The 18,348-nt window shown below is 36.6% G+C and overlaps 1 protein-coding gene across 1 annotated transcript in view; it reads right to left on the minus strand.

Annotated features, from left to right (window-relative positions):
- The window catches only part of HERC1 (HECT and RLD domain containing E3 ubiquitin protein ligase family member 1), a 177,455-nt gene extending 168,510 nt beyond the window's left edge, over positions 1 to 8,945 (minus strand). The window contains exon 1 of the mRNA XM_045294958.1: positions 8,860 to 8,945. The gene's annotated coding sequence lies outside the window, so the exon portion shown is untranslated. The remainder of the gene's footprint in view (positions 1 to 8,859) is intronic.
- Positions 8,946 to 18,348: the final 9,403 nt, after the last annotated feature.

The raw sequence follows: 18,348 nt of genomic DNA on the forward strand, positions 1-18,348 counted from the left end.
CAATGGATGTATGTATGGATTATGATAAGAGTTGTACGAGCCGCCAATAAAATGATTTAAAAAAGTAAAACACAAGATACAAATAGGGGAAAAAAAGAACAGAGATAAAGAATCAGCTATAAGTTATTATCTGTAGCAGACCTACTGACGGCAAAAGATAAAGATTAATTGAAAAATGAAAAATCATTATATACTATCCAAATAAAACTTAAGTATTTAAGACTCACAGAGTTTATTAAATTAAATATGTATAACAGTAGAATCTAAGAAGTAAAGTTTATTACTTAAACTACATATGCTACCTATAAGAGATAAGTTGAAAGTAAAATGTACCCAAAATAAGCAATGAATTCTTACAATTCACCAATAAGGAAAGCCAATTAATTACAAAATGGGCAGAAGATCTGAATAGACACCTTGCCAAAGAAGATACACAGATGGCAAATAAGCACACAAAACATGCACAATGTATTTATTAAATAATTACACCTTAAAATAGTAAGAAATCACGTATTTATTAAATAATTGCACCTTAAAATGGTAAGAAATCACTCACTAGATACCTAAAAAATGACTAAAATCTCAAACAGGAACACCATAGCGAGGATGTGAAGAAGCAAGAATGTTCATGCATTGCTGGTAGGAATGCAAAATGTGGGAAGTTACTCTGGCAGTGTTTTACTAAGCTCGCCATGAGTTTACAGGCAGCTATCATGTTCCTAAGTATGTCCACATTTATGTCCACATAAAAACTTTCACAGAAAATATTTATAGCACCTTTATTCAAATATGCCAAAAACTACAAGCAAATGAGATTTTTCTCAGTAGGTATATAAATAAAAGTTGTATTATATCCACAAAACGGAGCATTGCTTAGCAATAAAAAAGCACATTTGCTATCAAGCTATGAAAAGACATGGAAAAACTCTAAATGTATATTGTTAAATAAGACAGTCAGGAAAGGCTCTACACTGGATACATCATTCTGACAAGCAGGGGTGCAGGGGAGTGGGAGAAGGATGAACAAGTAAAGCACAGGGCATTTATGGCAAACATCCATTTGCTAAAACCTACAGGGCTATACAACATAAGAGTAAACCTAATACACACTATAGACTTCAGGTAATAATGTTATCCATATTGGTTCATTAATAAATGTACCATGGGATTAAAGGTTGTATTAGGAGAAACTGTATACTAGGGAGAATCAGAACTTTGTTCTTTCTTTACAGTTTCACAGTAACAAAAATTGTAAGAAAATATCTAACAAACTCAATTGCTACATTTTTAAGTGTTAGAATTTATGAGGGTGTTATTTAAATTTTCCAGAAGCAGAAAGGAAGACCATTCCTTGGCATTTTTCCCCAATTCCTGGAGGACTTTTAGTGGAAGGAAATTATCTGGCCTGTAGTAAAAGTGTGGCATTGTCTATTAGTCTCAGTTTCAGAAGATGGCAATTTGAAATATTGTTCTATATTAAAGCTGCATCACAGATTATGAAAAATAATAGGGATCTAAAGTAATTTCTTGCTGAAAATGTACCCCTTAGTTTGGAATACCTCCCACTACATAAATGCACTTTTATTCTATGTACTCTGCTAATAGGACCATGTCCACAAAGGCTGGAAAAGTCAAGTGCAATCAGTAAAGTTATTTATGTCTTTTATTTTATTCCAAGTGGGCAAAATGGAAAGAGATACAAATTGGACTTTATTGTAAAGACTTAAAATCTAGAAGAGAAGTTGGTGACTATTTTATCCTAATCCTTTTTTTTTTTTTTTTTTGCCGATGGTTAAGAGCAAGTTTCAGAGACTCTTCTGGCATCAACTTGGTCTTTTCTTTCCTTCTTGTTTTTTTTAATGACCTTTTGCTTTCTTCATGAAGGATGTTCTTGATGTCATCTCATCCCACAGCTCAACAGGTCTTCTTTCACTAGTGTTTAATGCATCAAATTTATTCTTAAGATGCTCTCAAAATTCTGGTAAGATATACTCAAGGTCACATTTTGGCTCTCGTAGATTTGTTTTACTGTTCTTCAGCTTCAATCTGAACTTACAGTAGCCGTTTGTGTTGTTGAAAAAGGGTATTTGCTGTGAATATGTTGTTGGTCTTGCAAAATTCTATCATGCAATCCCCAGCTTCATTTCTATCACCAAGACCATATTTTCCAACCATTGTTCCTTTCTCTTTGTTTCAAACTTTTGCATTTCAAACACCAATAAATATCAGTATATCTTGGTTACATGGTTGATCAATTTCAGACGGAAGATTTTGGTAGAATTCTTCAATTTCTGCATCACTAGCTTTAATGGTTCATGTGTGATGCAAATGGAAACCATTAATGAAGTTTAAGAGCTGAACAGAACATTTCAAAGGGCAGCTCAAGAACCCAAAGCATTAAAATGAAATTGCAAACACCTAGAGTTAGAAAACCTAAAAGGAAAACATGCTCAGCATATCTTAAAATGAGAGTTCACGTGAAATTCAAGCCTTGAGCTGCAATACTGAAAGATTCTATGGGCCAAATATTGAATAGTGCAAGAAGCATCAAAAGAAGATAGAAAGAATACAGTCACTGAACTAAAAAGAGCGAGGTGACATTCAACAATTTCAAGTAGCAGCATATGAGCAAAAACCAATGGTGCTGAATGAAGAAATCCAAGCTGCACTGAAAGCTTAAGCCCAAAACAAGGCCCCAAGAATTGATGGAATACCAACTGAAATGTTTCAACAAACTGATAAAACACTGGAAGCACTCACTCATCTATGCCAGGAAATTTGGAAGACAGCTACGTGGCCAAGAGATCTTTACTGTACCCATTTCAAAGAAAGACAAAATAGAAAACACAAGTTATAGAACAGTTATCATTAATATCACATACAAGTAAAATTTTGAAGATCATCCAACAATGGTTGCAGTAGTACATTAAGAATGTTTTTAGAATCTGGCTATACTGTGATAATACTGTTTTCTTCTACCTATTGTTATTGATATAATGTGTGACAGGAATGATTATTGGGAAGTAAAAATAGAGAGTTTGTAGGCCAATTGCCTTCTAGCATTAAAGTGGATCTTTAAATGGATTTAAGACATACCTGCAAAGAAGACTCTGAAAAGACTCGCTGAGAGGGCTGTTGACAGACTGAAGGGGGGAAAAGGAACCATTTGGCTTTCTGAATTTTGAACTAGTGGTTTTTGCCTAAAGCTGGAAAAATCTTGAGCCAGCAAGGAACTCTACTCTCTAGGATCGAACGTCAAAGGTAGCCAGCACGCAACCAGAAATGCTTGCTAGGTGACCACCAGGATCCACTTGTTGAGCTGAAGTGGGAGAAATGCAGCAATAAAGAGATGGGTTGAGTCTTGGTCATTGACACCCATAGACCTGGTTCAGAGAGACTAGAGGAGAAGAGAACGGTTTGGCTGGTCTGAAGTTCATGACCTAGCCCAAGAGGGCTGGGGATTGTTGAGAATTTGTGTTGGGGCCCATGGTCAAATGGCAAGGTGGCCAATGGGCATCCTGGTGAGGACAATAGGCAAGGAGCCCCACATTGAGATGACCAGGATCTGAACATATGAAAAGAGGATATTTGAGCCTGTGAATCGGTACATATTGCTGGCTTTATGGACAGCCTGTCCTGATTTGACTTTGCTTATGGATGTAGACTCACAAGATTCCAAATGAAAGGAAGATTTTTCACATCAAAGAACATGCTTGTCTCCTCACAGTCCTGGGTTGATATAAGTGGGCAATATGAAAATGTGATACCAAAGTTGGAGGGGGTTAAAGGCATGAAATGGCTGGCTTACAAACTTTCAAAAGTGGAGCATATGTTCACAGAGTTAGAGGATTATGGTATAGGTGTTCACATAACTGCGATTGTTAAGCATAGAATATTTTTGGTTTTGTTTATTTATAAAACATTATATTCTATAAAAAGCTCTACTTGCTCCATGCATTGCCTTTTAGAGGGCTTTATTAGGCTGAATGTTGACTTTAGCACTCTTACCCATTAAGACACACAGATTATCAATGCTCAACTGCCCCAAATCAAACACAAAATGAAATAAGAGAAGAGGCTGGTTGTCATTGCTATTTAGGAAGTGAGTACAGGAGGGAGGGGAAAAATGAGGACCTAATGTCGGGGGTTTAAATGGAGAGAAAATGTTTTGAGAAACGATGTACAAATGCGCTTTACACAATTGATGTGTGTATGGATTGGGATAACAGTTGTATGAGCCCCTAATAAAATGGTAAAAAAAAAAAAGTGAGTACAGTCAGAAAAGGAAGATTTGTTTAGTTCACTGGGAAACTGTTTTGCTACATCAATAATAAGAATGAGTCAAATAAACCAGGAAGCAGATGTGCTTCTTCAGCAAGTACTATAGACAAAATTGAATGAAACTGATGGATTGCCACTTGTTTTCGAGAACCACCAATTCACAATCCTGATGAATCAGCTAAATACTGGCAAAGAAAAAATATCTATTACTGTTTTTGTTTTGTTCAGATTTGCAGTGGTGATTTATACGCTAAAAGGCCAAAGTTCTCCTTTCCACTCCTGATCCAATGCATAAATCCAGATTTAGTTAAACACATAAATTGCCAAATTCATTGGAAAAAAAAAAGCAGGGTTACAAAAAACATCAAGAGAATGGAGAATAAACCAATTAACACAACAATTACCTTTCTAAAGCCACAATAAACCAGAAAGGCTGACAAATTTAAAGATATTCCCTCAAGCTAATTTATTAAATTGTGATACTTTTAGCACCCTCTAGACAAACAGAATAATTAAATCTGCTGTAATAACCTTCCCCCATAATTATCTTTTTCATTCTAGAATTTTTATCTCTCATATAGAAAACTAAACCCATTGCCATTTAAACAATTCCAACTGACAGCTGCTCTGTATAAGGTTTCTGAAGCTGTAAGTCTTTGTTAGCAGATAGCTTCATCTTTCTTCTGAGGAGCCACTACAGGGTTTGAACCATCAACCTGTGGTTAGTAATCCAGCACTTACTCTACAGTGCCATTGGGGATCCTTTTTATACAGAAGTATTTTGAAAACTATAAAAATAGATAATAGTTAAGCAATGTCTTCGAATGAAGAATGAAGAATGTGCGTGATACGAATAAGTTGAAACATTATCCTGTGTGTAATAATTTAGACACAAAAGGAAAACATATTAAAAGAAGTAATTCAGTCAAAGGTCGTCATCCCATGAATGCTAAAACCATTAAGAAAAAATTGTGATGAGGGAGCATTTTCATACAATTCTAAAATATCACTTACTAGACTACTCATTAAATAACAAAGTGAGGAAAATGTGCATTTGCAATCCAGTGACCTGGTGGTGGTGGTCTGCACTTTAAACAACTTGCTCTCAGTTAAAGGAAAATGTGTATTTAGAAGGTGGAAAAATGAATTTGCAGTGAAATGTTATAACATGTGGATCTAAGTCCATAATGCCAAAAGATCTGGGACATTTTCCATAATAAAAAGGGTTGGAGAGGAGAGTAGAAACAGCTGAACTGGGCCCAGTGGTGCCCCAATGTTTTAAAAAGAAAAGAAGGAAAAAAGATTGTATTTTACAATGAAAGTATGCACTAGAGTTAAAGAGTGATTATGATTCCCCCCCCCTCCATTATTAGCCATGTACTTTCTGAAGGAGCCTGGAAAATAAATGCATGTATTCAGAAGAGTACCTGTATTAATTTTTCCCTTTTGACATAACCATTCTCCTTTAGTAATTAGAATATCATTTCTATAAGTTCAGAAGAGTAAGATTTATAATTCCCTCAAAAAAGAAGCTGTAAGAAAAAGTGCCTCCCATAAACACACACATTAAGTTGTCCATCTTTCCTTCAAGGAAAATAAAAGCCAGACATCAAGATGACAAGCTTACTTATGCTTATGTTTGTACAGAGTTCCCAGAACAAAATCATTTTTGTGTGTGCCTTCAGTTTTCTTTTTCTGATTCTAAGTTTCCATATCTTAAATCTTTAACCACACCTTTATCGTTTTAAGATATAAATCCTTATGTAAGAAAGCATGACTGGATGTGAGCAACAGCAGAGCATCTAAATGGCAAAATTGATTTGGATATGTGCTATATGTTGGACGGCACACTATGAAAACCTAACTCATAAGGAATGGGGAACTTTTCTTGTTTCCTTATCTTGAACTCCCTTCTGTTGTCTATTTTCTGGGGTTTACAAAAATACCAGACCTTAATGCAATACCTGAAAATATCCAAGTAAAACTTACTGTAGCTATAAACCCACTACCAACTGAATAGATTTCGACTCATTGCAATTTAATATAGGATTTCTGAAGCTGTAAATCTTCTCGGTGCAGTCTCATTTTTCTCCCTCAGAGCAGCTAGCAGGCTTGAACCACCAACCTTGCAGTCATCGGCCTAATCAATGTGACAGTGCCACTAGGGCTCCAAGACAAGCTTATTTCAAAAGTTATATGAAAAGGCAAAGGAACTAAAATAGCTTAAAGAATAAATCTTATATCCTTTAAGAACCAATAAAGTTGGAGAGCAAATGTTTTGAGAAAGATGAGGGCAATGAATATACAAATGTGCTTTACATAATTGATGTATGTATGGATTGTGATAAGAGTCATATGAGCCCCTAAGAAAACGATTAAAAATAAAATAAAATAAAATGTAAAAAAAAAAAAAAAGAACCAATAAAGAGGGGAAATCTGGTGGCATAGTGGATTGTGTGTTGGACTGATAACTGAAAGATCAGCAGTTCAAAGCCACCAGCTGCTCCCAGGGAGAAAGATGAGGCTTTCTACTACAAAGAACCAATAAAGAAATATAGTGAGATGTACATAAAATATAACCCAATTCAAAAAAAAAAATTATGTATGAATGATTAACAAAGCACTCGTGAAAATATACACAACACATCATAGAATAATTCTCCATGGACCATCCCATGACATCTTACTGAATTACTAAAAAGGAATCCGTAAGATTAACACCATTCCTTTCCCCACCCACTAACCCCCACACTGTACTGATAATCAGAGAAAGGTATTTACACACACACACACACACACACACACACACACGCATTTTTAAAAGCCCCTATAGAGTATCCAAAAAGAACTATATTTTTATTATGCCTGCTTATAAAGTTCCGTCACTTATCTTTTCATCTAGTATATTACACAAGACTTATTTTCTGTCAAACCACACAGTAGTCAAATAATCTTAAATTCTACAGAAATATAAGATGTTACACTATTCATTCCCTCCTGAAATTATCCTAAACTCAAATATATTTTTTGTCTACTCATCCAGCCTTTACTAACAGGTCAGTTATTAGTGTGTTAGTTGAGGGATTGGTAGGGAATGGGGGGAGGGGGAGATGTAGGGGTGGGGGTAGTACTTACACATTTCAGTTTTCCCAGGACATTAATTACCATTTTATTCCTGTTTTTTCTACATGTGCTTTTTTTTTACTGTGCAAGAGGGCAAATATCAATGTCCTCTTTTAAGAATGCAGGATTACAGGTTATATAAAACAACATGCATAAATTTTTGAATCTCATATATAGATAGATATAGAAAGAAATCTGGAAGACTACCGATTAGAATTTAACAATGATTATTTCTGAGTGGTGTAACAACAGATAACTTTTTTCGCCTTTCTATTTTTTAGTATCTTCTTAAGCCAGCTTTTAAAATTACTTTTTTTAAAAATCATTTTATTAGGGGCTCATACAACTCATAAAATTACTTTTTAAAACAAGCATACAGTTCTTTTCATGTCTGAGACAGAGTTATTTCATTTGCTAAATGCAACCTTTCCTTTCTGACACAACTCCTCTCGTTTTATTTTTTCAACTCTCATTTTAAAAGAATGCACTACTCTTCTCTAATATGTTATTTTCATCAAGAACCTAAGAAATGGTTAGTACTAAAACAAAACTCGGCTTTTGGAGAAGAATGCAGCTTATTAAAAAAGATTATTCCTCTTATAATTTTTTCTTTTTAATTATGGTGAAAATATACAGAAAACATATGGTACAGTTATCCAGCAATTTCTAAATGTGCAATTCCATGACATTGATTCCATTTTGCAACTATTTTTGTTATTGTTTACCAAATTAATCTACCACCATTAGCACACAATCAATGCACCCTATTCAAAAGTTACCTCTTACCCCCTCTCTTCCATTTTTAAAAAACACTAATAGTTTTTGGTTTCCATATGTTTGATTATTTCATTTAAGTGAAAATATATGGTATTGGTCCTTCTGTGGCTGATTTACTTCACTCAGCACCATGTTTTCTAGATTCATCCCAACACTAGCTTTTAAGAAACAGAAAACCTGGATTAAAGAACCACCTTTGCTGTTAAGAACCTACCTAAATATCTTCCAGGAATGTTAAGATCAAATGAGAATATATGTGAATGTACTTTAATTCAATGGACAAAGGAGTTACTGTTACTATAAATCCATGAATAAACTGTGTAATCTCAAATATAAGGTATAAAATGGGGATGCCTTAGTAAATGATCCCCAATTCACTTCTATGTCTGAAATTCTAGTATTAACCAAATAACCAAGTTCTCTGCCATCGAGTCAATTTCAACTCCTAGGAAGCCTACAGGACAGAGTAGAATTACTCCTTAAGATTTCAAGCCTGAAAAAAACCCCCAAAAAACAAAGATTCAAGACTGTAAATCTGTATGAGGGCAGATAGCCTCTTCTTTCTCCCTTGGAGCAAGTGATGGGGGTGTGACCTGAGACTGGAAGCCCAGTACTTAGTCCATAGTGCCACTAGGGGTCCTCTTAACTCAATCATCTAATCTACCTCATCTTGAGTACCTTTTTTATGGTTCCCTGGTCTTCATGTTTCCTTTCTTCACAGGGACAGCCAGTTCTCCACATTCTTCTCTTAGGGCCCTGATTGTCTGAAAGTTAAAAAAAATATGTCTTTTCTCTCTAAACACATTTTAAATCTTCTTTTTATTTTATATTTAATGCTTTCAGTATGCCATAATACTAAGAGTAGTGGCTATATCATGAACATGGACTCTGAAGTCAGGAAGTTTCTCCATATCACTGGGGTAAACCAGTCTTCATCAATAGACATTTATCTTTATACTTTCTTCAAACCCTCTCATTCAAAATTTCCTGAAAGTTCTTCCTTAGGTCACTAGTTTCCCCAAGATGTTATGAGGTAGAAAAACTGCCCCAAGAACTTGCATTCTTTCCTTAAAAGAATACCACCACAAAACTGTGTCAAGTTATCCTAGCATCAGTGCTGGGATATAGTAGCCTAAACATATAACTTGTATCAAATAAATGAAGAAAGCATAATAGAATTTCACTATTTTATAATACCTGCTGAATTAAACGCCCAATCCAATAATTAATAGCTGCTAACATCATAATAAGAGATAAGACCATACACACCAAATTGGAACCAAACCACTCCTAAGACAAACCACTCTTACCAAAAAAGAAAAAATCAAAACTGAATCTAAATAATTTACCAATGTACAGACAACTCAGGATATGAACATATTAAAAGTCATTGCAGAGATGCAGTCAGAAAAATTAGACTGGGAAGCTTTTCAAAGAAATCATTTTAACAAAAATTATAGGGGGCAAGGGATGAAGGAAACACCTACAGATCAAAAGTTATTACATTAACATGCCAAGCAATTATAACATATGGCCCTTGTTTGAGTCCCAATTCAAGAAAACACGTTATTTATATACAACATATGATAATCATGGAAATATGACCTGACTACATTAAATATTAAATGTTTAGTAAAATTATTATTTAAATGTAGTCATTATATTATGTTTATGTTACTAGGAAGAGAGTCTAAATTTTAGAAACTCTGAAATTTACTAATTAAATTTGGTAATTCACTCAAAACAATCTATGGAATGGGGAAGGGTAGATAAATACATGGCTAAAACAAGATTGTTATGAGTTGATAATTCTTGAAACTCAGTGGCGGCTAAATGGGAATTGTTTATATTTATTCTCCTTAATTTTATTAATGTATGTTTAAAGTATTCTATAATAAAAGAAAAAAAACACTGTTTAGGAACTGGGTTACCAGTTTACGACTGCAGTTGTCTCTCACAGTCCCATAACAGATTAATCCACAGCCTGCCATAAATGAATATAAATTGATCATATTAATAGAATACTATAAGAAATAATTTGAAAAAAAAAAAAAGAAAGAATTTGAGTTGACAGAGAAACACAAAGAAGCAAGAAATGTTTTCTAATTCATTCTAAGAAGCCAATATAACCCTCATATCAAAGCCAGGCAAAACCCAAAACGTAAACTCACTGTGTATTGAGTAGATGCCAACTCATAGCAACCTGTAGGACTGAGTAGAACTAACCCTGTGAGTATCCGACATTGTAACTCTTTACAAAAGGAGATAGTCTCCTCTTTCTCCTATGGAGTGTCTAGTGGTTTTGAACTGATGACCTTGTGATTAGCAGCCTAACTTGTAACCACTAGGTCACCATGGCGCCTAAAGCCAAGTAAACCAAAACCAAAGTCACTGCCATCAAGTCAATGCTGACTCACAGTGGTCCCCTATGGGTTTCCAAGACTAACTGTTTATGGGAGTAGAAAGCCCAGTCTTTCTCTGGCAGTCTGCAGGTGGTTTAGAACTGTTAAACATGTGGATCACAGCCCAACTCCTAAACACTACACTACCAGGGCTCCTAAAGACACCAATAAAAAAGAAAATTGCAATCCAACATCCCTCATGAAAATAAATACAAAAATTCTCAACAAAATTCTAGCCAACAGAATTCAAGAGCATATTTTTTAAAAGTATGATTAAGTAGGACTCTTATCAGGGACACAAAAATGGTTCAATATTAGAAAGTCTACCAAAATACATAATTCATCACATAGATAAAAAGAATCACATGATCATTTCAACCAATGCAGAAAGGGCATTTGATAAAATCCAACATGCTTTCCTGATAAAAAGTCTCTGCAAAATTGAAATATAAGGGAAATTCCTCAATATAATTAAGGGCATATATGTGCAAATAACAGCCAATATTACACTCAGCATCTCCCTTAAGAATGGGAATGAGACAAGGACGCCTGTTATCACCCCCACTTTTATTTAATATTGTACTAGAAGTCTTAGAACTGTGGAAAGAATGATGTAAAACTACCTATTTGCATGATCAAAAAAAATTGCAGAGACTGCAAATAAAAGTTGCTAGTTAAGAGAAGAATTCAGCAAAGTGGCAAAGTATAAGATCAACACTTTTCCCACCAACCTAAATTAGTTTACCTGCCATAAAATCTTATACTTAAATAATACTTTATACTAATAGAGTATAATACTTTATACTAATATTTATATATATATATATATATATATTAGAAAGGAGAACTCTGAAAATGAAATCAAGAAATCAGTACCGTTTACAATTACCCCTAAATAGAATACCTAGGAATAAAACCAACTAGGGGGTAAAAGATGAACCCAGGGAAAACTAAAAAGCCCCACAGCAAGAAACTTAAGGGTCTTCATCAATGGAAATCACTGTAGAATATTGTGAAACTATCAATAGAACCTATAGCCATCTATAGCTATAAACGGAATCTCAAGCACAACATTGTTTAATAAAATACAAAAACTACATTCTAACTTTATTTGAAAAAGAAAGCCGCTCTGAATAACTAAAACAATCCTAACACTAAGTTTGCAGACATTTCTTATATACCCGTCTCTACCGACACATGACAAAATGACACATAAACAAAACACATTTTCTTTAAAAAGCAACTTATTTTATTTGAAAACAATATAATTACACACTATTAACATAAATGAAACTATGTAATACTTTATATTTATATAAAATTTACAACACTTAATATTATGCATTTGAGAAATTGGGTTCGAGAATGTGAGGGTCATTCAGGTCAACATAATAATTTTTGCTGCATTGTTTGTCTTTACATTTGATGTTTACTTTCTAAGAATCTTAATTGACCACATTTACATTATGACTAGAGTAATGCTTTCATGAATGACACCTATTTACAGGGATTAATATTCAAACTGTCGCATATCCGTAGAGACAGGTACACCACACAAAGAATTTTGGTATTAGAAGGCTTAGAAGAAAATGAATTTGGATATATACTTGTCTCATTAAATGAATAAAAAATAGCATAAATGGTAGGAGGTAAATGTAAATAGTTTCTGTAATTTTTGTTGAGAAAATCAAAATGCATCAAAATCATAACGTCTTATAAACTCGGTGTTAAGAAAAACAAAGTAGGAGGCCTCACACTTATGTCAAAACTTACAGCCATGATAAACCTGCCAACCACACTGTGAGACAAAGATGTGGCAGTCTGCTTCCATTGTGTGCTCCAAAGATGATAATTATAAAATTCAAATATGGCATAGAGAAAGGTATCAGAACTAAAGTTATGAACACCCAATTTGTAGAAGGCTATAAGGGACAGTGTGAACTCAAAACCCATCTGCAGAGTATCTAGTCAGACTGAGCCCCTGGCAAATCTGTTCTAGCCAAAGGCAAGAGTCTCACAGGAGCCTTACTATCGGGCAGAGACTATTGTAATGTTGATTATGCTGGATCGAACTCGATACTTGGGCAGTTGACCACCATATGAAACTTGTACTGAGGGCAAGTATCTCTTACGTATTTCATGACAGAAATTTCCTCCCTTTTTGAATGTTGATGGGGTCTTTTCCTTCTTACACATTATTTGTACTTTTGTCTTTATATTATTATGATTTTAACCTTATCACCTTAGTGTGATTTTGTTTATTATTTCCTGTTGGGTTTTCCAGTTGTGAAGCACAGGAGGAGTGGATACATAATGAGAATAACTGATACAAGGGGTTACAGGGAATGCAAGGGTGGGGAGTGGGATTTGGGCAATAGGGAGAGAAAGGGGATTTGGGGAGTAAATAATGAAGGCAGTAGGGGGGAACACTAGAACTGATTGTGATTGCACAACTGATTTTACAGAAGGTAATTTATAGATAACTAGGGCCTTCTAAGAATTAAATACTTCTGTTGACCAAACAACTTTAGCAAAACAGAGCCTACAGACTGGGAAAAAATTTTGGCAACAACCTATCCAAGGGTACACAGAAAATTGCAACAACAAAAGAGACAAACAGCCCAATCAAAAAATGGACAAAGGACATAAACAGATATTTCATCAAAGCTGAAATTCTGGTGACCAATAAATACACAAAAAGATGCTCATAATCATTAGCTACTTGTTAGGTGATGCCTAGTCAGCTCACACATAGCAAACCAATGCACAACAGAAGGAAACACTGCCCATCTTCACAATCATTCTTATGTCTCAGCCCACTGTTCCAGCGACTGTTTCAATTTATTTTGTTGAGGGTTTTACTCATTTTTAGTGACCCTCTACTTAACAAAGCCTGGTGTCCTTTTCCAGGGATCCAAAGTATGTGAGACAAAGTCTCACCATCCTGACTTCTAAGGAGCATGCTGGCTGCACTTCTTCCAATACTCTTCACCAATGCTATAATTCAAATGAATCGATTCTTCTGCGTTCTTCCCTATTCATCCACCTTTTACATGTACATGAGACGAATGAAAACACTCGGCCTCAGATTAGGCACAGTTTAGTCCAAAACTACACTGTCTGGTTGCTGTAAAAATGGTAATGATGGGAGGTAGGAGTGGGGACAGTGGCAGTGTTTATTCTTTAGGCTATGATCCCCAAGGTCAGTAGCTGAAAACTACTAGCTGTTCCTTGTGAGAAAGACCGGACTTTCTGTTCCCGTTAACAGTTAATCTCAGAAACTCACAGGGGCAGTTCTACCCTGTCCTATGAGTTGGCATCGAACCAATGACAAGGGAGTTATTATGGAACTATAGTATATCCACACAAAGCTAGAACTAGAAATACCATATGATCCAGCAATCCTACTGTGTGTGTCTAAGATATAAGACCAGTGACATGAATAGACATGCTAATGTTCACTGCAGTATTCATAATAGTAAAAAGATGAAGTAGCCCAAGCATCCCTCAGGAGATAAATGAGTAAACTGTGTCTCATACAATGGAATTCTATACAACTATAAAAAACAATGAGTTCAAAAAACATCTTTGAATCTAGAAAGCATTATGCTGAGTAAAATAAGCCAATTACAAAGGGAAAAATATTTTGTGGTCCCAATACTATAATAAGTTAAGAATAGATATACCCATCAAAAGGAATATTCTTTGATGGCTACTAAGGATGGTAGGGGGGAAGATGGGGAACCACTTTCTACATAGTACACATGTTATTTGGGGTTCATGAGAAAGATTATACCAAATAATGGTGAAGTCCACAAAACTTGACTAAAGGAATGGACACAATAAAAAGTATAAGAAAAAATGACCAGTAAGTGTTACAAACGATTCCATTTTTCAATATAGGTACAAGTGTATTCCTATATACATATTGGAAGGAATATGTGAGTGTACCACCTATACCCACTGTGTCAAGTTGTTTCTGACTTATAGGGACCCTATAGGACCCATTCAGAATTGCTCCATAGGATATCTGAGGCTGTCAATCTTTACAAAAGCAGATTGCCTCATCTTTCTCCCTCAGAGCAACCGGAGGGTTCAAACCAATGACTTTCCAGTTAGCTCTCCAACTCTTACCTCACTAGGGCTTCTCAGTTTAACTATAAAATCAAACTCAAACTCAATGCCATCCAATCAATTCTGATTCATATTGACTCTATAGGACAGAATAGAACTGCCTCAATGGGTTTCTAAGACTCTAACACTTTTTAAAAAAATCATTTCATTGGGGGCTCGTACAACTCTTATCACAATCCATACATTGTGTCAGCACATTTGTACATATGTTGCCATCATCATTCTCAAAACATTTGCTTTCTACTTGAGCCCTTGGTATCAGCTCATTCCCCCCCCCCTTGCCTCCTCCCCCATGAATCCTTGATAATTTATAAATTATTATTTTGTCGTATCTTACACCATCCAACGGCTCCCTTCATCCACTTCTCCGCTGTCCATCCCTCAAGGAGATGGTTATATGTAGATCCCTGTAATCTGTTTCCCCTTTCTCCCCCACTTTCCCTCCACTCTCCCGGTATTGCTCTGTATAGGAGTAGCAAACCTCATCTTTCTCCCTTGTAGCTGGTGGTTTCCAATGAGATTAGCATTACCCACTACACCACTGGCGTTTCTACTTAATCTGTAGGTATATATAAATACTTGTGTGTTTGTACATCTATATACTCATAGAAATAATAAAGCACATAAAGAGCATAACTGTGGAGACTTCTTAAATATATCCAAACAACTTATGAAATTGGTTGCCTGGGTTGAAGAGCTTAAGACCATTGTCTTTTTCAAATTTTTTCTTTTTTTTTAATAGTTTTAAAACCTTTGATTATAAATTGGGTGACTATTTATAGAACATATCAGTTTTACATTTGATGATTCAGACATAATTCTTACATCTTATCCACTGTGCCCTCTTCAATACACTATCAATTATCCCATTTCCTCCCTGTATTTCCTGTTTCCATTCCTCCTCCTTTCAAAGGTCTCCTATATATTTTGACCTTGGGTAAATGCCAGCCCTTTTATGTTACCCCAAAACCAAATCCATTGCCATCAACTCTATTCTGACTCATAGCAACAATGGTTTCTATATATGGTTGATTATTCTAAGTTGTGAAAATTGAGCTACAGAGGTGTTCAATTTCATACCTGAAGGGTGACTAAGGGTGTTTTAGGGTTCCACTAGTCTTTATCCAGCCTGATCTTATTTTGATTTTATGGTTTTTAGTTTTATTCTAGGGCCATAGTTTTATGGATATTGTAGTCAACTGGCATAACATAGTTTGTAAAGCTCATTTTTACATCCTACTTTGGCCAGCAGCTCTTGGGGTCTTTTTTAAAGCTCTGCAACAGGCATCTGAGATACAAAGATTGGGCCTCTACTCATTTGGAATAAAAAGAGGATGAAGGAAACCAAAGATTCAAAGAAGAAACTAGTCAATAGGACTAACAGCCACAGGAATCATGGCATCTTCTAATTAGAGACCAGAAGAACGAAAGGTGCGTCGATACCATTACCAACTATTCTGACCAGTAATGCAATTGAAAGTCTTGGTTAAAATGGAAAGAAAATGAAGAATAAAACTCAAATGCATAAAAAAGATCAAACTTGCTGGACTGATAGAAACTTGGGGAACCCAGAGATGCCTTTTTACCCGGAAAATGAAATCACTCCCTGAGGTCACCTTTTGGGACTTCCGACAAGATGGCGACCAGGTAGGCAGCTCACTCAGGCAGCCCACTCGGATTTCTGTGGATATCTTTAAGTAGGGAGATCAGGAGGGCCCACTGGAGGATCTGAGGCTGTCGGTTAATCTCAGCAACAGCCCAGAGCACTTCCCTAAACCAGGAACTGACTTTCACCCCATCTCCTACAGCCATTGTGAAGTGCCAGAGACCTGTGGCCTGATGCAAAGGCTGCTCCAGCCAGCTCGGCCCACGCTGCTGTGGATCCCACCATGGCTACCAGCCCCCTGGCTGTCCAAGCACGCCCAGCCACTGCACCTTAAGTTTGCCAGTCACTCAGCAGAGGCTCTTGCAGCTGAGGTTTGACACCCCAAATCACCGCTGTGCACACGTAGCTTTTTCTGCAGCCCCAGGGACCCTCCCTCTGCCTGATGGCAGATCCCTCCTCCACAACTGGCAATCTACCACCTTTCCCCCACTACGCCCAGCACTCTTCCGCAGTCTGCACAAAAATAACAGTCGCAGCTGGGGACTACCCTTCCCTCCCTCCACCAGCCCATAGTGCCTCTAACCAGAGATGAACCCTCCCCTCCCAGCTGTCCTCCAAACCCAGCAACTCACGCTCCCAGACCAGCACTCATCTTGGGACTGTGGTCTGCACAGCTGTGGTCAAAGTCAGTCGACCATTTGTACACAGCTTCCACAGCCGAAAATGGACTCCTAGGCAAGCCCAAGCGGTAGTCAAACATGACACAGTCTGACTGCAGTGCCTGACGCCTGAAAGGGCCATCCAACCCGCCCTCCAAACAACGAAATTCTGATAGGCTAGGGTGAAAGGGAAACCCCAGTGGGACAAAGCAGTAGCCCATCCCCAAAAGGGCAGTTGGCTACAAGCAGTCCACAGAAGCATTCCAAGCAGCCTGCAAAAAACAAAGCCCAGTTCTTTGACTCCCTAGAAAATGGTGCCAAGCTTCTCCAAAATGACATGCAGACAACAACCAGCCACAACAACCTCAACAAAAAAATAGGAGAAACAAAATGCAATGTCAAAAGTCCTGAACCTAGCAATGTGTATAGAAGAAGCAGAAGTTGATCTACCACAGAAAGAAATCTTCAGAATGCTGCTTGGAGTCATACAGGACATGAAGGAAGCAATACAGAAAAAGAATGAAACAATAGAGGAGATAAAGGCCATGCACCAAAGTGAAATACGAGAGTTAGGGAGCTAGGTAACAAAAGCAAATAACAAGTAAACAGACTTCATCAGTAGACCAAAAGAAGCAGAGAACCGTTCCAGTGACCTCAGAGACACTAGGCAGACTTCAACGAAGAGGTAAGTCAAACAACATAATCAGAGAAGCTGAAGAAAACATGAGAACAATGCCTGATGCTATGAAGAACATAAGAATAATTGGATTACTAGAACAAAACACAATGAAGAGGTCAACGGCAAAAATAGCAAGGGAATTCCTAGAGGAAAACTTCCCCAGCTTAATGAATGAAAATCAGGTAACTATTCAAGAAGCAGCGAGGACACCAGCTAGGCTGAATCCCAGGAAGAATTCACCAAGGTATATAATAATTAAACTACCCGACTTTGAGAAAAGGAGAAAATCATAAGAGCATTGGGGGTGGGGGTGGGGGGGTGGCACGGAAGTCACCTAAATAATAACATATTCAAACCTATCAGCAGACAACATAGGAGAGTGGATAATATCTTCCGAAAGTTTAAAGAAAATAATGCAAACCCAAGAATACTCTACCCAGCCAAATTATCTATCATGATAGATGAAGAACAAGAGTCTTCCAGGACAAAGAAAAACTCAAAGAATACATTAAAAGAACAACACTCACCAAGCACAAATAGAAGGTCAGAGGTCAACACATTGAAAACAGCCTCCAAGACAGCATTGGCTTAACAGAGAAAAGAATGCAAAAATGAACCCACACACAACACACTGATAAGAAGGGAGGTAGGCTGGAGGAGAAAACAACGGGACTGACAGTTCCGGGG

Source organism: Echinops telfairi, unplaced genomic scaffold, assembly GCF_000313985.2.
Source record: "Echinops telfairi isolate 266 unplaced genomic scaffold, ASM31398v2 ScPeMD7_4048;HRSCAF=4782, whole genome shotgun sequence".
NCBI classification, from domain to species: domain Eukaryota; kingdom Metazoa; phylum Chordata; class Mammalia; order Afrosoricida; family Tenrecidae; genus Echinops; species Echinops telfairi.